Here is a 26,160-nt window from a genome sequence, read left to right on the forward strand (position 1 = left end):
GTTAAAACAGTGATGAATTTCAAGAAATGAAGCAACACTCCCTGACAAAGCCTCAGAAGCTGTAACTTGTAGCAGCCCTCCCAGTTAGCAGCCCAGGGAGCTACACACGTCCTCAGCTCCTTTCACATCTTAACTGGATCCCTACTGAGCAACGAAGTCTCCTGGTATATTCTCTTGTGAACTGGAAACAGAGATTTTAAGGACAGGTTCTCCTGTGGTCTGATCTCCTTTATGTGTCATTCTTCCCTTTCAGTAAGGTTACTGTCACTTAAATGTCCCTGTTGAAACGCAAGTCTTCCCTTGCATCGTCATTGCAGTGACAGAATCCCTTGTTGCGGGCTCACTCATTTCATCCTCTGTGATGCTGCCTTTCCCCTGTGTTTTTCTACGATACTCTGGTAAGAATAATCAGCTTCCACAACTGATGTTGTCTGCAGACACACAGGCTTCCCTGCTGGCTCTCCATTACCTACTGCACCTCATTTCAAGCTCCCGTTTCAACCTCTGTGTCCTCCACGACATCACACCCTACTTCAGCTGTTGTGTCACCTCTTATGCACTCCATCCCTCCCACGTTCCCTGTGTGTCTTACCAAGCTGGAGGGTACCATCAGGCCACTCTCTGTGGCACTTACCATGCCTGAATCACATTCTCATCCTCTTCTCACCTCTCTTTCCCACTGCTTCAGCAGTGCCAGGAGGCCAGTAACAGCAAAATGGTGTAACGGGGCGTCAGTGTGAGAACCCGGCGTTGTCACTGCAATGTCTTTCTGCTGTGCTGAACCCCTCAGACTCATTTTTTTAATGAGCATTATTAGATTCTTAAATATTTGTATGCAATTGAGTAGTGTAACACCCTAGCTGTCTAACAAGGCACAGTTGAGCCTCCAGCATGTTCTGGTCTAAGTGGAAGGTGTCCCTGCCCAGGGGAGGGGGTTGGAACAAAACGATGCTTCAGGTCCCTTCCAACCCGAACCATTTGATGATTCTATTGTAGCTAAAGTTACACATGCTGTTAATTGCTTTTGTAAGCATATGGGAAAATCCAAAAAAGCTGAACAGAAAATAACCCACCCAACTTCCAAATGGTGATGTTTTAAAGACTATGCCTTGCCTTTTTAACGAAAAAAAAAAAAAAAGGTATATTATTTTCAGTTAATACATGATGGATGAAAGGAAATATGGTACTGCTTCTCTGAAAGGCGCCGAATTTCTTCTCTCGGGTACCTGTGCGTTCAGCCCGCGTGGTTAATCCCTGTGGTTTATCTGACCAGAGCCGGGAAAAAAAGGCGCGTCACAGAACTTGAGCAGCAGAGGCAATTCGATTCCTTCACCAAACCTCAGCGTGCCGATTTGGAGGAGGGCACGACCAGCAGAATCTTTTGTTGCCCATCCCCTTCTGCAGCCGGTGCACGGCAGGCTCTCGCTCGCCCACTCGCTGACCCCCTGTCTCCCCGCCCCCCCCCCCCCCCCCCCCCCCGGCAACGAGCGGGCACCGGCTCACGCCTGCACAACGCCCAGGCCAGCGGCGTAAACCCGAGTTTAAGGAAAACCCCCTTCCCTCGGCGCGTCACCGCGCTGCCCGCGCCGGTGCCGAAGTCGCGCTCTGCTCCGCGTCCCGCAGCTCAGGTGCCGCCGGGGTCCGAGCGTGCGGGGCGCCCCGTGTGTCAGGAAACGCGGCTCGGGAAGGGAACCGCCGCTTTTTGGGGTGCTCTCTCCCACCCGCCGCCCAGCCCCAACGCACCCGCCGCGCCCTGCTCCTGCGGTGCGGTGCGGTGCGGTGCGGCACGGCCGGGACGATCGCCTTGCCCACCCCCTTCCACCCCGCCCGGGGCAGCACCTTTCAGAGCGTGCGGGGGTTTGCACCCACGCAGGTTTAAAACGCGCTAACCCCCCTCCCCGCCCCTCTCGCCCGGCATCGGGGGTACCGCTCCGAGCCCGCCCCGTCCCCGCCCATCCCCGCCAGAAGAGGATGACATCATCCCTCCAGCTCGCCCGGCCCGCCGCTCCCCCGGCCCGGCCGCCACCCCGGGAGGGAGGGGGGGGTCGCACCCGCACCCCCCCTCACAGAGCCGCACCCCACCGGCGGTGGGCTCGGAGATTTGGGGGTGCTGCCGTTCCCCGGCCCCGTCCCACCGCCCAAGCCTCACCCCTGGACCCACACCCCACTACGTCATCCCTCCCACCGCCCCCTCCCCCCCCCTCCGCGCGCGCGGCGGTGCTGGCGGGGAAGCGTCCCCCGAGGGGAACCCCGGCGCCGGGCAACGGCTTCGCGGTGGCTTCAACCACTCCAGGGCGCCGGCGCAGAAGCTTCGCGCCGGCGCGGTGGGGCGGCCGCGCGTGCGCAGGGGGAGGAAGGGGGCGGGCACGGCGGGCGGGCGGCGGGGCAGCTCCTGCGCTGACACCTGCAGCATGTGCCAGGAGCTGCAGCGGCAGCGGCCGCCTCTGCCTCTGCGCGGCGCGGCCGGCCCGCTCCGGCGCCGCGCGCGGCGGCGGTTGGCGGCGGCAGCAGCAGCAGCAGCGGCGGCGGAGCAGCAGCAGCAGCAGCAGCAGCAGCAACTCCCGCTCCCGGCGTCCCTCCTCTGCCGGCGGGTGCACGGTGACCTTACGGAGCGTGCATTACCTCACAGGTAAATATCAGCTGATCCGCCCCGGCGGTGGCGGGAGCCACCGGAGCCTTTCTGAGGTAGCGATCCCCGGCTGGGAAGGACAGGTAGGGGGGCACGCCGCCTGTTGCCGTTTGCCTGTGTGGGGCAAGGGGGTGCGCGGGGTTTCCCCTCTCAGCGCCGCGGGGGCACCTGGGGCTGGGGCTGGGGGGCGGCCTCGGTGGGGTGGGGAGGGCGGGGGGGGGCCCGGGCCGGCGGCCGCCGGCCCGGGCCCCCCCCCGCCCTCCCCACCCCACCGAGGCCGCCCCCGGAGGGGTCGTACAGCTCCTCCGGGCGCGTTCGTGCTGCCTGCTGAGTCGCTCCCAGCAAGGTGTGTGCGAAGGGGGCTGTCTCCCAATGACCCTCCCAAGCCTCTCGGTGCAACGGGTCCTTGGGTCCCTCGGCACAGAGAGAAGGGGACCTGGTGTCCCCCCCCACCCCACCCCTGCTCGGCTGCTGTCACGTCTTAGGGAAGAGAGGACGGGACCCCCGTAACGCAGCAGCCACCGCCTTTTACCTGCGCGTTGGCAAACTTTGGTGATTGGGGGTGAAAATCTTAAGTCGTTGCAGCCAAGGTGGCTTGTACTGTGCTCCCGTACTAAGAGAAGCCACCACCTAAAATTAAATACTGCTGGTGACTGCGAGTGGTCAGCTGAACCTGGTACTTACTCGCTGGATCTGCTCCCCAGCGTGGTAGTGCTTTAAACACTGGTGGGAATCAATGCTGCCTGATAATCCTCGATAGCTCCTGGTGACCCAGAAAATGGCAAAATGAGAGGTTTGCCAAGTAAGAAGCGGTATCGCAAACTTGGTGCTTCTAGATCTGCAATATATTACGTCATGTTTGAAGTTTTGTAACTTACTGTTCGCTTCTGAGTGCTGTACCTCTGCTTCTCCCCTTGTTGTTCGGATGTAGAAGTAGTTGTATAATATTGGGGGGGTAGAGGCACGGATTCTGTGGTTTAACCCTACTGCAGCTATGGAGCTGTTGCCTTAATTTTTACCAGAATGCCAAGTTGTCTCTTGCACCAATGAACGCGCACATGACTGGACGCTTATTCACTAATAAAACGATGGCAACTGGAGAGTAGTGAGTACTAGATTTTAAAGTCATGGTAGTATCTGGTTGTCAAAGGGTAGGTGAGCATGAGACAGGAGCCAATGCTGGGTGTATTTTAAGTTTATGTCTTTATATTGCTCCTCTAAAGACAATGATCCTAATGACGTGTTTTTGGGTTTCACCCTCCTGTTGCAGTCACCAGTCAAGTTCCTGTATTTATTCAAAGTCAGTATTTAAAGCACTAGAGGTTTTTTTGTTGTTTTATGTGGATTTTATTTTTCTTTATCACAAGACAAAATTAAAATTCAAAGAACTGAATGCCTAGAAGTAAATCTTTCCTTCCTATAAAAAGTCACACATAAAATATCAAGTCCTGATCTGACCTCTCAGTGAGATGTAACTGTCATCAGAATGAGATGCTACAGCTTTGCAGTGGTAGAAATAAATAAAAAATTACACACATGTGCACACTGTGATCAGGGGCAAGTGGGTAGTTCATGTAGCTAATACTCAGGATATGTGGCTCCCCAATGGTGTATAATCAACTGCCCCACAGGCAGTTTTTGAGGTGTTATTGGTTACGTGCACTGATGCCCAGGATGGCTAAACCGTGCAGGATCAACCATGGTAGATTCAGCTTTCGCTGGGAAGTACCTCAGGACCTAGTGCTGAACATAAACATGTGGCTGTGATCTTTGCGAGCCAGGGTAACCTACCAATCCCACAACGAAAAAACAGAAAAAAGCACAAAGTACGTTAGGGTAGGCTGCTGGATAGCTATCTGTTAAGGTTTAGAGGAAGGTGAAGGATGGATTTTTTGTTTTGTGTGGCTTTTGAAGATTTAGTCCTTTATTAATGATTTCCTTGATTTCTACAGTGGTACGCTGTCAGAGACTGTAGAATAGATTATCTCCTCCTATCCATTTTGCCTAGTGTAAGTCTATTCAGAGTTGCCTATAAGGGTCAGCACTGATCTGTCTAACTTCCATGCCAGGCAAATAATCAGATATAATTGCACTGAAATCAATGAATGACTGACATGAAATTGTGAGAAGAAAATCGGCCTCATGGTGCTTTATATTTGTATAGCTGAAAGCCAAAAATAGCTGTCATAAACACAGCCTGTCCTTTCAGAAGAAATAGTCAATGCCTGTCTTACAGTTGTCCAAAAAGTTTCTTTCTTCTGTTTCAGCTGCTTTGGGTTAGGAAGGTGAAAGCAGCACTCTTGGAATGAGAACTGTTCTGGAGAAACTTTTTGTTCCAGTGACTAATCTCCTTCTCCTTAATTCTGTGCTGTTAATCTTAGCGTGCATGTATTCGCACTATTAACGTTTGGCAAGGACTGTTTTCTTAAAACAGGGCTCCTCAAGTGCATTGCCAGGTGTCACAGGGTTAATTCTGATGACTGTGTTTTAAACCGCTGCTCTTTACCTTAATTATGTACGTTCCTATCTCTAGGCATAACAGCAAAATGTAAGTGGTATGGAATGTTACATTCCAATTAGTTTTGCTGTGCAAATGGGGATTATAGTTGATGGGTAAGTCTGACATGTACTGCATGACTTGTCATGTTTTTCCTGGAGAGAGGGGTGTCTTGGGACTGAGTCACCATGGAAGAACATGGAGCCCCGTAGGCATAAAACTGGTGCAATGGAGTGATGAGTCAGACCTCTTATCTTTAAATTTGGTATTATGTGGTATTCATGCACAGGGTGTATTGCATTCATTGTGCACCTAGGCAAGTAACCAGCAGGCAAAAAACTCAATCAGTCCTCTGACTCTGCGATGCCTTTTCTTTGCGGTGTTGGTCCTGCTTCTATTGAAATGAAAGGCTGTTGGTTAGGATCATGTGGGAAATCACGGTACATTAACTTGCCAAGCAAATCGGGCTGCCAGGCCATACACATTCATTTATTTCATTGTTTCAAATCCAATAGTAGTATGAGCTAATACTTAGATTTTCACATTCTGTGTTGTAGATTTGCACCAGCTTTTTCAAACTTGAGGAGTAAGAAAGAGCAGCGTTGCGTCTTCATAGGCCCCCATATTTGTCTACGCCAAATGACTTTTATGAGTGTTGCTGTGGAATGACAGTATTGTTTCTGATTCCAGAGGAAGCTGATATTATTGCTAAGCTAATGAAAATAACTGAAATGTCTTGGAGGTGGTAGTCTTAGGAATATGTTAAACAGTGAGAGTGAAGACTGCTCACTCAGCTGTTTTTAGAAACAAAACAAAGCCTTACATCAGAGATATCTTCACTTAGACACTTACTCTGGACTTCCTTCAATAGCGATCATTAATAACACCATCTTCTCAAGCTAACAGAGCATGAAAGATCCTTGATTTATAATCATTTAGGAGCAGATGCTAGAAATTCTGTCCACTTAGACAAACAGCACAAGGATAACACTTTTGCTGAAAATAGGGGAGAGCAAGGGGCAGGGGGGTAGATGGAATGGCCTGGAAGAATGTAATGCAACGGCCCCCTCTCCTACTTCGTTACAAAAGCTAATAGAGAGACTGTGTTTGGAAGAAAATACATGAGGTTTTTTTTTTTGAAAGTCGTAGCAGCACATTATTGATCTGTATATTTTTAAATCTCGTGAATGTAACCAGTTACCGTTTTATTATCACCACAGACAGTAGCACTGGTTCTGGGGCGAGGTGTGTGTGTGTTAATGGTCTTGCAAAAAAAGCTTCTGTATTCTCACATTGCCTTAAATTAGGAAACTGTTACAACAAACATGCATTGGAAAACGTGCAGGAAAGATGTGCCCATTTCAGTCTAAATCATACCAATTCCAATTAAAGTGTAAATGCTTGATTTGTTTTTAAGTTATCAGATACACCTATTGTAATCTCTGGATGTATAGGTATCTAGAATGTCACCAGGAGGGTTTAGCAGTCTCAGCAACTGAGATGAAATGGAAAGATGCTTGCAAAAACTTGGAAATTTTGATAGTCTTTGTATCCTGACATGGAGATCAACAAACCTGAGACCAGTTGCACGGACAAAGAAACCGATACCAGAACTGGAAATCTCCAGAGACACAGGTCTCAACTCTAGAGAGATGGCTAAGAAAAGCCTTCAAACACCTCATGTTTGGATTTAGTTACTGTAGAATTGGAACAGCATGGAGTCACAAGGTGGTATGCCCCCTGGAAATCAATAACATTTTGCTATTGTCTTCAGTAGAGGCAAGGTTTTGCCCCACTACTTCAGATAGCGAGGAGTAAAATATATGGGGCTAAATCCTTCTCTCATTTACGATGATGTAAATCCAGTCCTAGTGTATTTTCTTCTTCACAGTAAAGATAGAAAGAGATTGCAACTCTGCTACCACAACTGCTGAGAGGGAACATAATTATTTTTTGCTGTTCATGTGTGCTGTTCAAAACCTCTGCCATTAACTGTATGATGTCATCTTCTTCTCCTGTATCCATTATATTTTTTACTGGTTATATGTGAAGTACCACTGACAGTTTACATACCTGTGTGTATGCCATAAAGACCCAGAGGGAAATTCTGAGCTGTATCTTTTATTGTACAGAGGCTGCGTTTGTATAAGGATGCCCTGTATAGCCAGAACAGCCTGTAAAGGGAAATAGAGATTTTTATAATTGTTCAAAAGAGATTACAACTTAACAGAATTCCATCCTATAATGTACGAAGTACAAAAATAAAGACTCTTTTCTGTTAAATCCTCTACCGGATTGATGCCAAGAAGCAATGCAGTATCTCAAATGATTTGGGCTTTTTTAATCTTCTTAGCTGGAAGAGATGTCAGAAAAGCCAGAGGTGGAGATCTACAGAAATGAAGTAGAAGATTCGTGTGGAATTTCCTCATGTAGTGGTTTGGATGCCTCTGCTTATTTTGCTTAAAATGAAATTCAGACTTCAGAAGCACACTTGATTTTCTTTTCTCTTGGTGCTGACAAGCTCTGCCTTGGCTTTGTTGTCTAAAGAGGTAACAGCAATTAAAATGTGATGTGACAGCGACTTCTATAAACTGTTTTGTGATGTAAGAATCATAATATAAGATTTTTCTGACATGATGGAAATTAACAGGGGAAAGGAAATCTTTCAGTGTTATCCGCGGCTTTTCAAAAGTTCAGCCGGAACTTCCTCCTGATCGCCGACTCCTCACACAGTGGGTGTGAATGGAGGCTTGTTTAACTGGCAAAACTCCTCTATAGTGAAGTTTGACCATCTCAATGTAAATAAAAGCCTGATATAATTTTGCCCTTGGGGTTTCCTGGGGAACAGAAGAGCAGCTGGTTTAGTGCCAGAATTTGCTTGTCATACTTCTGGGTGAATAGATCTATTGAACAGTGAGACTACATTGAACTGTTCATCTTGGCTTGTGCAGGAAGGTGGAGCTGTGTTTGCACCATGCTTGGCACCAGGCATGATGGGTGAGCTTCTTCCATCAAGTGATCCCAAAGCAGCCTCCTAGCGGCCTCCACAGGTAACTGGAGAAAAAGAAAAGTAGAAGATAATGCAATGTTTTCTGGAATGTGATTATTACCCTTAAAGGATTAAAACCCAATGGTAAACCGTGACCTACCTCTGTCTTCCAGTGATAAAGATGAAACATAGTGCAAGTAGCAAAGTAAAGATCAGCTTTAATCAGAAATGTGAGAGGGAGCAGTGTGCGCAAGATGGTAGTATGATCCTCCTGGAAAGATTTGAGCTGAATTGAAGATCTGATGCACATTACTCTAATCTTGACCACTGGTTCCTGGGCAACTATAGTTACTCACCAAGTCCGCACGCGTGTGAGAGGAGCTGCCTTTTGTAGGCCGTTTGTATATGCCCTTATGCCTCACAGAATTGCCCCGTATAGTTGCTATTTACGTCTATTGAGTTTTCTCACAATTGTGCTGTTGTACTTGATTGGTGCCAGAGTTAAAGTTAAATGATGGTTGGCCTGTGCTTAGCCGCAGAAGCATTGTCCATGGTAATCACTGCCACAAAGTAGGTCTTGATCACAGGCTGAAGTACCAGTCAGCTCTCCTCTTTTCTTTCCTCTTTGAAATCTTCTTTGCTTTGGCATGCGTGTCAATGAGCATGGTCATGTGGTATGCAACACAAACTTGAGTTGTGCTGGGAGGTTTGTCTCCCCTGAGAAAGAAGGGCTCTTGGCTGCCCACCAAAGCCCATCACGGCTTGACAGTTACGCTTTAGTGAAATGGACCGACCAACTTCTCGGTAGGCAGAGTGCCAGCCTAACAGATGGGCCTGAATGTGGGCAGCCGGCAAAGCACATACATACGTGTAGATGTAGATGATTGCATGTATGGGCATAATAAATAGGGATCTTGGCAATTTGAAAAAAGTTGCCAAAGTGAAAGGCTGAGTACTAAAGCGCTGAGCCTGAGGACAGGCTTCTTTTGGGAAGGGAGCACATCAGAGTGCTCAGAGGAAGGATCTGTTCTTTCCTTGTTGCTCTCTTCTTGCAGTTTTACAGATTATATAATAAACAAAGGAGGCTATTTAGTCTTTTGAATCCAGGCACTCTTGTTACTACAACTGGGAATGTGGAAAATGACACTTTACTACAGCGAATCCCCTTACAAACAGCTTTAAGCTTGCTGCCAGCTTGGATTCTACCAACAGGTTTACTAATACAGCTTGAGATCAGTGGAAATCTGTGCATGCCACGCATTTTGTTTTCAATTACATTTTGAAGTATGAAATACTTCACTGAGCAAGAGTTGCGTAGAAATTAGTTACCAGTACAGAACATAATGAAACTGTCTCTGTTGTCCATAGCTTCCAAAATCTTTGCATGCAGTTAGCTAGTGAGTAAAGGCTAAGCCCCTTCTATGGATGGCAGTCATCTGACACATGCATGCAGGCCATATAGTAATTGATAATTAAGCACTTGTAAGCCTTTTGAAGATCTAAACATTACTTGCATCTCTACAGAAGGGACATGGACAAGCTAGGTGACTTGAACTTGTCTGCAGAGGGATTTGATTGCAGAAGCCCATTTCCCTTGAGCACATTTCTTTAATTTTATCAGTGTGATGCCGGATAATTGCTGGGCGTTGCTGTCTCAGGGCACACAGGTATCTTTCTTGAAGGTCCATCTCTCCTTACTACTAGGAGAGGAGAGCACTAGTGGATTGCAGGATGGACGGCATCACACACCCAGCTGGAAATTGCCTCAGGCTTCTCTTCAAATTCTGGGAGGTCTGTGGAGCTTCCTTGAGCTCATAGGGCAAACCAAAGATCTGTGACTTTTGGCAAAATCTGTAATGAGCTCTGGATACCCTCGGTGTAAAAGTAGAGATTCAGCTTTATGCTTAAGTTAGATTAGCAGGAGTTGTTGGGATAAGAAAAATCTTGTCTCAAATACTGGAAATAAATTATATTTACCTGATCTAATGTAGTCTCTTTATGCTTAACTTGAAGACATGGCAGCTGTCTGCGTGACTCCCAAATCGAATACTGCAGTCGCTGGCTTCCTAAGTGCACCCAGTGCACAGAGAAATGTTGCAAGCCAGCAGTACATGGGGCAGCAGGCCTAGGGGAGTACCTTTTGGCATAAAGGATGGGACTAGCCTTTTGGTGAGGGCTGACCTACCTGGCAAGGCATCCAAAATGTGTACGAGGAAGGGGCTGTTTTGAAGAGGGGGAATAATAAGATAATTTCTTAGGGCCCAGATTTCAAAAGATGATTAAAAACCTCCTGTAGGTTTCAGAGGCAAGTATTTGCTCCCATAGTGGAAATGACAAGAGTATACCTGGTGCATTCTGAATATTGAATGGAAGGATGTGTTCTGGTCTAAGTAGAATGTCTAATGTGCACACACTTTAATTAACTTTTTATTCTTCTTTTAGTGTTTCAGATATGTTTACCATGTGACTCTGCTCATTGTTTCCCTTCTTAAATAATAACCAGAACAAGCAGTTTAATGGTAGTGTGCACTAGTTAATGGGCACTACAGAAATTTAAATCCCCTGTGTGGGAATTCTGCAAGTTTTGACTCATTTAATCCCCATTTCCTTAGCTCACATCTACCATTCCCCTTTGTGCAGGCTAGGGGGAATGTAGCCCTTAAGTCTCAAGTGATTTTTATCAGTTTTCTTATCACCTGCATTCAGCTGCTTCTGGTGGGACTATTAGAAAAACGCAGGTGCAGTCCTCCAAAGGACTGAGAGAGGGCAAAGTGAAAGAAAAACAGGATGGAGGAGGAGGGTTGTTAAAAGGTGAAAGTGGGATGGAGAAAAATGAGATGCAGAAAGGGAAGGAAAGCAAGGCAAAAGGGAAGGGTAGAGAGAAAGAAGAAATAAAAAACCTGAAACCAGTAGAAAAGAAAGAGGGAGAGGAAAAGAGAAAAAAGAAACAGATTATCGGATGAGAAGGACTGTACTGTGTCAATGAAAATTAATACATGCTCCAGCTAAGTTCCTTTTCTCTTAACGTGACAAAGCAGAACCCATCTTGGAATAGCTTCTTTGGGAAAAGGGTCTGATTTGACCTTATGGGACTACTTACATGAGGACTCTCTTGAGAAGACCTTTATGGGGTGAAGAACAATGTTAGCAGTAGCAGGGTCAAGCTGTTTATACCAACAGACAGGACACTGATTTCCTTTTTATTACTGAGTCTGCTGAGGTAGGAATATATTTGTTCTCGACTGAGTGCTGGCACTGAAAACAGGAAAGTAAGTCACTGTATGTTTAAAGCCTGCAGACAGGCACAGTGGAAGCTGAACTGCGTCTCGCTGTGCTCTGTATAACCTTCTGCAAAGAAAGGTGATACATACTGACAAATACGGTAATATTAGAAGTATTACTTTTGTAGTCCCTGTTTCTCTAGACAGATACAGAAGATTTAAAAGCAATCAATGTTTTTGACTACTGCATCAGTCTACCCTAAGAGGCACTTTGGTAGTTTTTCCTTTCTGACTCCTGTTTAATCTAGCCATATTAATACCGATATTATTACCGACAACTGCATGAAACTTATTTGCACAGAAGAGATAAACAGTAACTGTTGTACGTGGTTAGTAACTCAAAATGCAGCTACTTAGTACATTTCTCTGCACCATGGATTAGCCAATCATCCTTCTTAGGTAGAAGAATAGGTAAAAAATACCTTCACCTTTTGGTGAAGGGTATATTTCATTTGTCCTGTTGTAGTGTTCTTCTGTATTTCCACAGGGAATCTACATTTCTCATATACTAGGAGCCCCATATTATCATTGCTATTTGCGTTTACACATAGATGTTGCCATCTTCCTTTTAAAAACAAGCTAGCAGAAAGATAATTATTCTTGTGCAATTTGTGGCTTTTTTTTTTTTCTTTCAACACATTAAAGTGTGTAGTAGGGCATTATAAAACTCTCTTGATTTGTTGTAGGCAATCAGACTTTTGATGGGGTGCTTGACTATCAGAACAAACAGCTATGACTTCTTTACCATAAGCTCTGTTCCAAATAATTAATGTAATGTTAGTGGGCTTAGTGAAGCAGTGGGCTATATTACAGTGGCTGCAAAGCACGGAAACCTACTGTGTCTTTCTGTCATAAAAAGGCCCTGCCTGTGCTGCAGATCCTATGAAGAATTTGCAGAGATACTTGAAAGGATAAAACACTGTATAAATTCCTAAAGTTCAAAGAGAAAATACCACTCAGGATAAAAAAGGGAGCTTAGCCCAGCAGCAGCTTAACCATATATGACAGATCTAGTGCTAAGTCCTGCGCCATCAATGCAAATGCCTCTGGAGTTCACCAAGTAGCCAGATGGAAGGACTAGAAGAAAGGCTTTGAGGGTACTGACCTTGGCGAGGCAGAGAGAAAAGGCATGCTCTTCCCAGTAAATGAGTCTGATTCTCTGGGCAGGATACAAACAGGGAAGGTTTAAGACATGTACAGCTAGATCTGTCTTGCATTTCTTGTGAAAACTACTTTTAAAGGCATTAGTATGTAATTATCAGTATTACTGTGCAAGTATTATGGCATAAAAAAATAAAATTGGGAACAATGGAAGTTTGCAACGCTGTTAGTCTAACATAGGGATAGATTACACTGGGCCTGAATGATGCTTTTAAGAGCTGAGACTTATAAAAATCATTAGAACAAAGATGTCCCCCTTCGTATGCCATATGATGACGTGAACATTGGATCAAAGCTGATCACCTTCAGGCCATGAGGGTAATCAAAAGTTCAGCAGGAAGTCTGATTTAGAGGTGACACTTCCTCTACCTTGCAGGTAGTTGTCTGTGACTTAAGTCATCTCTGTACCTGTCCTGGACCCAACTGCTTGCATGTTTTGCCATCCCTTCCCTTCTCAGCTCCCCACAGAGACAACCTGTAGACCAGTCAGCCCAGTGATGCTTCATGCTGGCCTCCCTCCCTCCCCAGGACAGAGTTGCTCTTGTGTGCACTCTCCTCTACGAGCCCAAGCATCTTTTCTTTTTCTGCCAGTGACACTTGGATTTAAGCAGCTCTATCTTATCTCAGCCACTGCTGCGCATTGACTGTGCATGGCGTATGAGCATGCAAATTATCTCACTAAATAATTTGAACAAGTTGTCACATGGAACAGCACAAACCTTGGTGGCTGTGGCAGGCTGCTGTTGCTGTAGGAGATGTGCAGGGACAGCTTTTATGAGTGCCAGAGGAAAGGAATGATACAACAGCATTTTAGCAGCTGTATTGATACCGGATGCTGTTTCAGGCGCCCTATGCAGTGCTCGCAGTCTTCGTTTCAAGTAGTGCCAACATTTGGAAGGTAGGAAGTTACGTTGTATCCGGAACACCTTAATGTTAAATAAAATTAGTACGGACACATAGCAGTAAGTGCAGTCCTAGGAAAGTATGTGTGAGATTGTGGTCACTGCTAAGAAGGATGTGCTTGTTGGAGGCCTTATTGTGGCTTTTTGGCCCTTGCTGATGACCACAGGTGTAGAAATGGTTCATGTTGCTTTTGTTTATTTGTAGGAAAAGGAAGAGACATGGAGCTGCATCTCTGTTCTGAAGCTAAAGTATAGATTAAAGGTACTCTTTTTTTTTTTTTTCCCCATGGTTTTGTTTTTTAGGAGACTGCAGCAATGTATTCTAAGCAGTTGCAAGAGCTTTAATGACAGCTGTTTTGCTTGGAAGCCTGTATCTGTCAGTGTCTATAACATGATTTGATGTAATCCTTTGGACTTCCTCATGTTTAAAAAAAGCTACAGAGTCTTCTCTGCCTACCAAAACACATTTAACAGTTGAAATTTTAGCAGGGAATATTTCTAAAATCTACCACTTTGCATATACTCTGTTTGATGATCCTACTGTTTATGTATTTTTAATACATCTCTCACATTAGTCTGAACATCCAATTAAGGACATGGCTTAGGAAAATATGAGAGTTCGGAAAAAAAAAAAAGGAAATAAAATAACACTTGCAGAAACCTTAGTAGTCATGTATCCCTATGCCATTTGCTGCTCAAAACTGAGGAAAAATATTTCAAACCAAAGTTGTCTTTCACAGCAGACTTTATGCCTATGAGTCAATCTCATCTTAATACTCAGCTGTTGAGATTTGTCCTTGAAACCCAAATTTCCCTTACATACACTGACATATGTTTTGCAAGACCTTGAAATTAAACAATGGAAAGAGAGCTGAAAACTGCTGCCAGATTTACTAGGTGGTCACAGTTATCCGGAGCTGACCAGAAACTAATTTTATGCACTATGGTACTGCAGATTGAAGCCATGGAGCTGCAGCATGCAGGCAGGTAGTTGGCACCATGCGGGTGGCTGGCCCTTTGGCCAGGTGGGGAAATGCAGATTTACCACAGAGGGCAGGATGCGAGTGTATCGTTCCTTTGACATGAGTGGGCGGGCTGTTGCTTTCCTCTCATTTTGTTTGCCCCTAACACTTCACTTTTTCTCAAGCAGTGATACTTCAAAGGGGAAGGTATCAACAGGCACAGTGCATCCTGTGGCACGCTGCCTCACTCAAAATCCAATGGAGGAGAGTGTGGATATAGGACCTGATTTTAGCACTTTTAGCTATTCTGAAACCAACCAAGTCCAAGGCACTTGAATTTGATCCTGTTTTTTTTCCAGGGGACTCTCTATGGCCCTGCCTAACAGAGGGAAAAAGTGATGGTTGTCCCATTGGTATTGTGATTTACAGCGCAATTTGTTGATACCAACATGCTTGTCTTTGCTAAGCAAAGACAAAACAAATTTGACAAACAAACTTGTTTCATCAGATCCTGTTATCCAAAACTATCATCATCTAGTTGGATGACTTTCATTGGACTTTGGGAGAGGGGAAAAGGGTGTTGGTTTTTGATGGTGGTATTTTTTCTTTCCTTGCTTTGCTTTTTATCAACTTACTTCCACTGAAATTACAGCAAAGCTTGGATATTGTTGCAGTTAGCTCTTCATGCACCTATTTTCATTTAAGGACTACAACATACTGGGCCAATCTACATTTTTCTAGTAGTCTTCAAATGCAGTAATTAAGGACAATTTATTGCTTGATTCACAAAGCCCCAAACCAAAAGGAGAGGTGTTTCTTTTATCACTTCCTTGTCTTTGGGAGCCTCACAGCAGTGAAACTTCCAGAGCCTTGTGCTGCCTGCTTGGCTAAGTCCAACGAATCTTTTGATAACAAGGGGTTAAAAATTCATTAAGAATATTTTTGCTCTTTATGCTTTATGTCATACTTCTACTTGTGTTTGGGTAGAACATACCAGCAATTGGAACATGATTTATGAAATGTTATTAAACATTGTTAACATGTTTAAATTAAAGCTCCAGCATACACTCATACACAGTCCTTGAGTATCAAAACATTTGTTAGCATTTGTTATGGGAGCAGTTAGGCTGGAAGCTCAGGCCTTGAGAGGGCCTTTACTATTTTTTTTTTCACAGCTTATTTTTACAGTTTATTTCTTTTCTTTCTTCTTTTTTTTTTTTTTTTGGTTAAGTAAGACAGTCTTCCTCTACCTTGCAAGAGCTGAATGTTTGATTTGACTTTGTTTTCGAAAGTGGTAGCACCCACTTGGATACTATCTGTGAATCATCAGTGTCATTAGATACTAAGGTGTTTAGCTGGATTTTGATGGAAGGCTCTGCTCCGTGTTCTCTGTGCATCTGTATTAAATGGCTTCTTAACTATTGCATTTTTCTACTTGGCAAATATTCTCAGCAGAAACACCTACAGCAGTTGCTTCTAAAACTGCAGCATTTGTAACTGGTAACTGTACTGTTACCATTATTTTTTTAATATTCTATTTTAAAGTCTCCCCTTTAAAAAGGAACTACATGGAACTGTTATCAAGAAATGCAGCAAAAAACTACCCCAGTCTAGGAGGCTTTACAGCAAAATAGAAAGCAGTACAGCTCATCTGTGCCTTCTGTACAAAAGGATCTACAATCTAGGCAGTAGATTCTTAGCTTCACAAATTGATATAGCTCCACTGAAGTAACTTCTGAGGGGATCTGCTCTGACTCTTGAGTGTGTTCCCTGTGAAGCTATTAATAGTGGTGAAGCACCCAGCACATACACTGGGACAGGATCAAACTACACATGCATCAGAGAAAGGAAATAAATGCCTGAATATATACATACATGCATGTCTGCAAAGTGAGGGGACTGGATTTCAAAGATAATGATAATGGGATAAAAAATAAAAGGTAAGGAATCAAAATCCAGGAGGCTTTTTTTTGGAATTATTTGTACAGTGTAGCACAAAAACACAACAAAGAGAAGGTCAAAGTCCTAAGAACATGGATAGAAATGGTCAGAGGCCCTTTCAGATGGCGTGGAGTCTCTGCCTACATTAATCCTGAAGTGACTTCTTTCAGTAAGGGGGAATATTTTGAGCACCAATAATTGTTCTGTTCTTCTCAGTAACCTGACTTGAGGATGAACGCATTTCCCACTGGTAACTGGATTAAGTCAGCACATTTCTCACTGTGGGGCTTCAAGTCCCAAACAGGTTGGACTTCATCCGTTTTATTTAGCAGCCAAGTGAATTTGTCTCGTTTGGTATTTAACTACTGCATCCCTGATAACACCGGGCACGGCTAAAAGTAATAATTTGGTTTTGTCGATTTAGATCTACTTAATAACAAATAACTGTCAAATAACAAATGCTTCTGTTTCTGTCAATCCACCTCCTTTATATCTTTTTCAACACAAGTAGGAAAAAATTGTATCACAAAAGCTTTGAGAGCTGATGCTAGAGCTGATTTTCCATGGCAATCTCTGTGTGCAGTCCCAGCAGGTTTCGCATGATCCAAGAGCCAGGTTAGGCCCTGGCTGCAGAGGGAAAGCTTCTCAAAGCTGAATGTTAGTAAGTTGTGACCTTCCACGTTTTGTGCACTTATTTCCTCTTTTATTTTCCTATCTGAACACTTCAGATGATCAAAAATAACTGGCAAACATTTTTTGCTTGTTTGTTTTTAAGTAGTCTTTTGAACTGACAACACATGAAATCCTTATACCAAAGGACAGTATTTTGCAGTAGGTTACAAATGTCTGAAAGTAGAAATGCTGAATATATTTACCTCAGCTATGATTTTACTGCCATAATAAGATTTTTTTTTTTTTTTTTTGCTTTGCTGCATACACCAGGACTTTAAGATTATGTTAGCTTACGCTGAGCTAAATCCAGATACGGGATTTGGTTGTAAAATACACAAGGAGAGGTTTGTGGCTGCAAAAAGTCTCTGCAATCCCCTTTCCATGGGAAGATATTAGCAAGGTTGAAAGGACTCCATTACATAGTGCTTTCGTGCAATCCTAGCTAAAGTAATGATGACCTTCCTGTTCACAGCTCTGCAAGGCTCCTCAGGAGCCTCTTGCAGATGGCAGTGTCCTTTCCCTGTGGGTGTTTTGGTTTTGATTGCTCTGCTGGAGCTTATGTTGACCAAAAGTATATGAACTCGATGAGCGATGCTCACCTGGGCTTTGCGCTCTTCTGCACAATGCTCTTAACCTGCAGTAACTGTGGAAGAGGCACCTCCTGAGGACGTACAGTCCGCACCAAAGGTCACCCACTCATACAGTATGAGTGCCTGAGTAAACCCATGTGCTTCCCCTCAGTAGAAGCATCCACAATGGCCGGAGCTTAACTACTATCATTTGATGATTCATTTGCAGTGCTTATTTTCTAAAAATTGCATAGCCTGTTCTCAAAAGCAAGGCAAAGAAAAAAGCAGCTGTTAAGAAAAGAGAGGAAGAAAAACTCACACATACAAAACACAGAGCTTTAAAGAGCCAAAACCACATTGTTAGGGTAGGAAAAAAACAACAATTTGCCACTTCTTATCTTTGAAAAAAATCAGAAATAGAGTGATATTTTTGAGATATTATTCATATTTTAGACAATTAACAGCGACACTTGTGAGTTTAAGAACATATGGGTTTGAATTCAGTCCTGACTTACTTTTGTGGGGTTTCATAGAGAATAAACAGGGAATTTTTCCCTGTTGTGAAAAGACATGCTTTTGTATCAGTACAAGTGAATTTTAGGCATGTAATACTGACACTGAAATAAACACACCGCTTTTTAAGCATAAGAAGCATTGGAACAGACCAGTCCAAATTTTACTCTGTCCTGTCACTGAGTAGGAAGATGCTGTGCTTCTCTTTATTCTAGCAGGGCTTATACAGAATTTTATTCAAAAAGCAGAAAATTGTCATGACTGAAAAAATGAAAAAAAAAATTTTCAGTGCTGTGTAATGTTTTGCAAAAAGCACTTACTTTGTGTGGAAACAACTGATCACCATAAAACTGTAGCTGAAACTGAAACTTCCCATTCAGAAATTTCATAATATTTAATTTAAAGATTTGTTATTGAAATGAAACATTTTGACATCTCCAAATTATTTTGTTCTCTTTCACCTCAGTCTGAACTTTAATTTTTTCTTCCTGAGCTACTGCAGCACTTCATTCCCTCTCCCATGTCTCCCCGTAAGTCAGGTTGTCCAGCCTGGTGATACATCTTTCATGATGCATCACTGTTATGCAGCTTCTGTGCCCAGTGGGGAGGTTGTATTTGTGGCTGAGATGATGCTTTGTCCAAAAGGAGCCCCATAGCCCAGTCTACAAGGCACCAGAATTAGAAATCCAGTGAGATACTCTAGCAGCCCAGAGAGAGATGCAGCTTATCCCAAAATGAAAACAGTCAGTCTGCTTTGAAAGTGACACTTTTTTTTTTCTGCGTGAATTAAACTTGGCTTTTAATGAAGTACTTCATTTGGATTTTGCTGATGGAAGATTTCAGTTTTCAGCTCAAGTTAAAGTGCTTCCGTGCTAAAACTCCTGCTGTTTGGTTTTGTTCGGCTGACCAGCTCTCTTCTGAGATTCTCTTATTCTTCATTTGCATGGGTTGTAACTGGGAAATATCCTTTTATGAAGGCTTCTCTTCTTCTGAAATACAATTCACATTCTTACAGGTAGGGAACTAGTACTCTTTCTCACAGTGGAAGAAACATGTCAAGGTCAGATGATAAATTTTCTTGCAGACTGATACACGTTTATGTTGAAGGTGCTGACCAACTTGGAGCCCAGAGAAACAAAAATTCCTGTCTCTGTGTGTGTATTTAAGGGAATAACTCACAGATGAGTCATGAATGCAGCATTACTAATGACCCTACCCACACCACAGCTGCTGAACCTTCCTGCAACACAGAATGAGCTATAGACCTCCCCCAGATGCCAAGAACATCTCATCAGTACTCCCTGGAGCTGATGGTCTCTGACAGGCTTTCAGACCTGGCCCCCACCTTCTAGCTGAGGAGCCTGTGCAGAGAGTCCCAGAAAAAATCTGTTCCCTGCCCCATGTGTGATGTGACCCACCCACGTCCTTTCCATGGCCTCACCTCCTGTGCAGTGAAATCTCCCAACCCCCAGTAATCGCTGTGGTACTGAATTTACCTTTAAGTCATGAGGCTGCAGCAGAGAATCACGCTGAATGAGTGAATGCATGCAAATAAATGTAAACCACAGAGAACATGGTAATTTCTGCAATCTTAATATTCTGGCTACATGCCTATTAGCATTTTCTTTGATGGAATAGCTTTCCTTTGACGTAGGACATCATATATTTTTAAAATGATCTTTGTAAAGGCAATTCATTTTAAAAAGGTAGAAATAGTACAGTGTTGTTTTGGAATAGGCTAAAAATCCTTTTGTGGCTCTTCTTGTTAAGCAAGCAATACTTCTTCCAGGGCAACACAAAATGTGAGTTGAAAGTGGGATGAGAGCAATTAAGATCCAAGAAAGGGCGTGTAGAAAGCTAGGTTGAAGAAAGCGGAAAAGTGAAATTTCAGCTGAAGAAGACAAGACTGATAAATATATTGAAAGCTTTTGATGGCTGCAAAATATATAGAAGGGCAGCTCATTTCATTTTGGCTTTTGCTTTTAACTGACAGTTTTCTACAACTGAGTTTTTATTTTCTTTCTAAAGAACATTTAGGGGAATGGCGTTTCTTCTCCTGACTGATCTGCAAAATAAATTTGAAAGATTTTTCACATGAATGTGAGTTTTCTCTCAGTGTTTTCGTTAAATTTAGATTTAATTGATTTGTCTTTTTGAATTGAGATCTGTCATTCTTTTTTTTTTTCTGCTTTGTATTTTACTTTTCTGGTTTGCTGCTGTTGTGTTGTCTTTTGGGCCAGTGCAAGCCCATGTATTAAAAATAAGTCATCTTCATAAGAATCCTGGCGTTTCCCATTTGGAAACCTATTCACGAGTACTGCTGTCTTTTTAAGCCCAGAGCTGCCTTGCAGTAGAGCCAGGGTAAGAGTTTGCTTTTTGATTGCTCACACTCTCCCGCTGCTACAAGCTATTCATCCCTCTGAATGGGAGGTACGTGAACCTTTCTGAGAGTTGCCTCTCCGTGATTCTTCTTGTGGATACTTGATCTGACAGATGCTTCTCAGAATTGCCCAGTCTGCTACTGCATATTTGGAAACGTGTTTGTTTTTTGATGAAAGTTTGTTGTTTTTACAGGCTTCAGAAAGCCTTTCTTACATACCATCATTCCTACCATCTTATGGTTTCTGTGAACCCAGGTGTTGTTGCTGGTCTTGAGTTGTAAGAAGTACAACGATCCTGATTCCAACACAAGCATTGCCAAGCGGATGGGCTGTTTTTATGCATGGCTCTGTTCCCCTTTTCATTCTCAGTGTCAGCTGGAGGAAAACATACTGTTTTGTGCACTTCGAAGGACATTCACTGGCTCTTGGTACGAGACTATCACCTCAGAGGAATGTTTAGAATGAGAGAGCAAGCACACACCTCGCTTGATATTCCTGGCACTGGAGTTATATGAGTTGCTGGTGAAGATTCTGTTCTCTTGAGTGGCCAGGTCCAAAAGCCTTTGACCTTAAAATCTGTTACCAGCACAGCATGGCAGTGCTGGTAACAGATCCCAGCCTGCTGAGATGTGGTTTGGGAGTGATTGTGAGGCTTTTCAGGGTCTAGGAAGACCATTTGAGATGAAATGGTCCTTCATTGCATTCCTGCCATGAAAATAGTTTCTGTGAAAGTTTTAGTGGTGAATTGGGTGTATGAATTCAGAACGTTTGGGCTTTAGTCTCTTGCTGATTTCTCCACAAGGGAAATGGAGTTCTCAGACCCTGTTGCAACACTACCAACCCTCAGAATACTGGACTTTTTTAAACATACATCTTCTAGATGGAACAAAATTTTCAACTGAAACAGTGTTCCTTTATGGTATTACAGGAAACCTTGGAAATAAAGTATATTAAAAAAACATAAAAATTGAAAAATACATATTTTGAGCCAGTACTGTGATTTCTGGGTGATTTGTGTTGATATTCTCCATTTTCTATTGAAAATATAATTAGTATCAAACACATTTTTTATCTGGAATTAGATCAGGCACCATATAAGTAGCTCATTTGGAGCATTAGAGTACTGCTATACCACAGACCTATTTGAAGTCTAGGGTTTAATGAAGTAATTTTTAGCAGTTAGGAACAGCAGTCTGGATTATAGTTGCATATGTAGCAGTATCCCTTAATCTGAATTAATTGATTCTAGGAAGTGAAAGTCAAGTGCACAAATCTACTTTATGAGCAAAGATAATGGATTTTCGGTTGGGATGTAGAAGATACTTCACATCAGCGTACACTTATTGGTATTTTTCATAATTTTGTTCAGGAAATTATTGTGTGATTTTATTCCTTCCTCTTCTTCTCACTTGTTTATCTGAAAATGGGAATCATGTTGGTTTTCAAGGATCATTGTATGTTCACTGAGCATCTAAAACCAAAAAGTGATAATCATATTTTAGAAAGCAAGTGAAAATCACTGTTAACTCCTCCTTGTGAGTTGTGTTGTGAATAGGATAGTTTGTATTGCAGAGAATTATCACGTAAGTGTGTTTGGAAAATTTATTCAAGAAAGAAAAGCTGAGAACAGGCTCAGTCAACTAATGTGCTAGGTTTCATTCTGCCTTTAGCTCCCACAGCAGGAGGAAAAGCATTTCTAGTTAATGACATTCTTCTGTATTTGACATAATATGAATCTACTGTGACTTCCAGACTCTGTTGAGGATGGATTAGGAGTCAGGAAACAGGGAGAGCTGCTGTGCATGGTCAGAGTAGTGTGGAAAACTAAACTTGACCCATAGAACTGCTAGCAATCTATCATTATTCACAAACATGAGTTAAAAATGTAACATATATTGACAGGGTATGCTAGCAGAGGCTTTCCATTTTTAAAAACATTTTTAAAATTCCTTTTGGAAATGCTTTTAAGAATTTATAGTTATCATTGTCTAATTATAATAATTAGAATAGTAGAAATACGTACTTGAATAATAGATGTGAGTAGAACAAACAATCTGTGGCAGCAATAACTTTATGTAAAGAGCTGTGCTGTGCAACCCAGTGGAGTTTCTTGCTGTATGTGAAGTTTGGTGCATATGTGTATCCTCCCTGGCTCAGAGCATGGGATAAACACCTTGATCTTCTTTTTGGACAGATGAAGTGGCACTGAGAAATGTTTTTTTCTCTGAGACCTTTTAGGTGAAAATCTAATACCAAATTGTTTCTACTGCGCTTCATTAGAAGTGGCTGCAACTGGATTGCTATTGATTGCCTCTTAAATCTGATTCTGCATTTTAAAAAGTTGTAACAGAAAAATGACAGTGATGTATGTGTACTTTAGTAGCCCTCTGTCAGATGTGAAGGAAATTGCAGTTTATCAATGACCTCTTAACGGCAGAGAGGCCAATGACTGTTCACAACCTGAAGGCCCTGATCCTACAATCACATAGAAGTTGTGTGTCCTTATTAATGTGAGTAACTGCACTGAACATCATGGGATTACTCACATCAGTAGAAGGAAGTGAGTTTGAGTGATCTGGGAATCAGTACCTTGGAAGCTGTTATGTAGGAAAAAGCTATGATCAAATAATAAAAATCAGAAATGCAAGTATCAGAAAGATACCAGTGCTTATGACACTGAAAGTTTCCCTGTGCTTTCCAGCTTGCAATAGCAAAATATGCAAGGTTAATAATGTAGAAATAGTAGAGTTTGCAGTGTTAATCACTAAAAATTGTTTTGCCACTTTTGTGACCAGCATATGGGACTGAGTGAAGTCAGTGCGTTACGCCATTTAGGCTGAGATTTCACTCATTTTCACCATTCTGTACCTTGTCTTTGCTGTGTACAGGCATGATTTTTTTTAAAGCAACATTGCTGATATATGTGATATTATCTTCTTTAGCGTGATAGTGACATCAGACACACTATTAGGAAATGCTGAGACATCTTCAAATCCTGCTGTGGCAAAGGAATTAAAGGGGGGTTTAGATCTTGTAGAGCTACTCAGCATCTTGCATGGGTAAAGTTGTCCCGATATGCTTGTGTGTACAGCAGAAGTCCACAGCTCAACTGAAGATGGGCCTTTAAGGACTCACTGGCTGGTGTGAGAGCCTCTATAATCCCACTTCCTCATCCTCACCCTCCTTTTCACCCATCCTACCACACCCTGCCCTTCCCTGCATGTCCCCTTCAGGACTAACCCTATGGATTTGGTCACCAGCCCAGCATCCCAGGGCCCCGACTCCCTGTGCTGCAGGAAAACAACAAAACTCTTTTCAGCAGTTACTGCAGTCAGCCATAGCTTTTCTTCTGTGATAAAGGTTTTTCTGAGAGTTTAGCAGTCCCTGCTTGGGGGGATAGGACATTAAGATTTTTTTTTTTTTTTCCATTTGTGTCTTTCCAGATTTTTTCCCTTTTTTTTTTGCCTTCTTTGTTTTAACTCTACCCTTTCTTCAGTCACAGTAGTTAAAGAGAAAAAGAGAAAAAAAAGCAAAGTTTGCTTTAAAGGCAAATATTATGAAAACTGCAAAAATTACAAACAGTTCATGCACTTTTCACTGAAAATAGAAGTATTTTCAGAGAGTAGTAATCTTTATAGCTGCATTGACTGTGCTATGCACACATGTTAAACATGGTCCTTCAACTGATTATCTCCCAAGGTAGGTAGTTGCATCAAACCTGCATTCTCTATGCCGTGACTTTTTCTTTTAATTAGATGAAAGAACCATATCCACTTTGGCCAGCACTCTAAGTGAGGGTGTTTTGGGACTGAAAATGTTTGAATTATGGATCTGTGTCCACTTACCAAAATGGTTTGAAGGTCCTCTAATGAATTTTATTTCTAAATGTTAAGAAACGTAAATTTTTTGAGACATATAAATACAGTCCCATGACAGTGCTGTCCTAACTTTCCATGTGTCTGTTCCCTGTTAATCTCAAAATAAATCAATAGCTATTCTATTTTCTTTTTCCTTTTCTGGTGGCAGTATGGATTGATTTAAAAAAAAAAAAAGGAAACAACAAAAAACAATTATAGAAAAAAAGAACTAGATGGGATCTAGATCAAAGTTAATTACTTTTTCAGATCTACCTGGCTGAACTACTATCCCCTTTTGCATTAAGGTGGATTTCCACCAAAGTCTTAGGAAAGAAAATAAGGGTAAATATCCTTAGCATAGTGGTGATTTTTGTGTTATTTCTCTTTATTGAGAGCACAATAAGGAAAAGGTTTATTTACTTACTATATACTGGTATGTGTTTTCCTGCGGGAAAGAAAACCAGCATTTTGTGTTTTATCCTATATTTCATCCACAGCAATGTCTGTGCATCGCTATCCAGCTGCATTCAGTACCATACTTGAATGTATCATTTTCTGATAATGAATTTGGTTAGAATTGTTCATAATTTATTAGACACCCAGCCATAGCCGGTCAAGGTGGCTGAAACGTAATGTCCCATAGAGAGCTTAGACTCTTTGGGAAGAAACTTGAGAGACCAAATAACCTGCCTGCAAAGGAAACAGATTGTTTCCAAAGTGCAACAAGCAGCACTCATTGCTCCTCTTCTCTGGAGTGTTAAGCTACTTTCCATGGAGACATCAGGTATGATGGACCATCCACAGCCTGCTCCAATGACAGTATCTTTGAAGAAGCATGGAAATTTTTTTCCATTAGCATACTTCTTCCAAAAATGGTGAAATGCAAGACCTAAAAACTTTTGAAGATATTATCATCCTCTCCCTAATTCCTACACAGTTTGAGGGAAATTACTACCTTTGTTCTTTGATATGTTGTTTGAAAATTTGTAGTTGGAGGTGATTGTTTTATAAATATTGTCCTTGACAAAGAGTGCCTTTGTTTTGGCCAATCTTGCTTTTCAACTAAATTGAGTCACATCATGTTCAGATTTATCTGTGATATCATCCTGTATATAGTTTAAACTGTTACTTCTCCCTTCTTTTGCCTTGCAAACTACTGCTGTAGTGGTCAGTGTTTAAGCCCTGGTCTGTACTCTGAGCAGCATGTTGCTGTTATGCACAGCTCTTCCAATGACTGAATGTCATGTAGCTGCAACAAAGTGTTTGGGTCAAAGAACTTGGCCTGGACAGATTTGTTCGAATAACATTTGCTTATCTACAGTACTAGCAAAAATATTGGAAAACAGAAGAATGAAACAAAAAGTCTGTGTTTCTTTCTTTCCCTCAACTTCTACGTGAAACAACTGTGAAAATACTGAACTCATAGTCAAAAGATCAAATGTTTGTCTTAAACATGCCTTTGCATAGAGAATGAATTAAACTAGTGTAAACATGGTGTAACCTGTGACCAATAATTTTTACCTCTGGTTACACATAAAACACTCAGCTCATAAATTAGCTTCAATATATTCTCTCAGCTAAGAATATTCTGTCCCAACAAAATGAGCATGTGTATGATAATGAAACCGACATGGCTTTTATAGTTTTTGGGAGAGGGGATTGTGAGTAAAGCATCATTACATGAAATCTCTGTAGAATTTAGGCAGACACTCTAATAATGTGTATTTATGGTTTACTGAATACGAAGAATTGGTTCCTCCAACCATTACCAACGAGTACCATGTGAGAGCCTGTCTGTCTGCTTTA

At 42.5% G+C, this 26,160-nt stretch overlaps 1 protein-coding gene across 1 annotated transcript in view; it reads left to right on the forward strand.

Moving 5' to 3' along the window:
- The first annotated feature begins 2,599 nt into the window (after positions 1-2,599).
- The window catches only part of DTNA (dystrobrevin alpha), a 234,292-nt gene continuing 210,731 nt past the window's right edge, over positions 2,600-26,160 (forward strand). The window contains exons 1-2 of the mRNA XM_086740776.1: positions 2,600-2,629; positions 13,665-13,721. The gene's annotated coding sequence lies outside the window, so the exon portion shown is untranslated. The remainder of the gene's footprint in view (positions 2,630-13,664; positions 13,722-26,160) is intronic.

Source organism: Chlamydotis macqueenii, chromosome 2 (assembly GCF_036417535.1).
Source record: "Chlamydotis macqueenii isolate bChlMac1 chromosome 2, bChlMac1.mat, whole genome shotgun sequence".
Classification (NCBI taxonomy): domain Eukaryota; kingdom Metazoa; phylum Chordata; class Aves; order Otidiformes; family Otididae; genus Chlamydotis; species Chlamydotis macqueenii.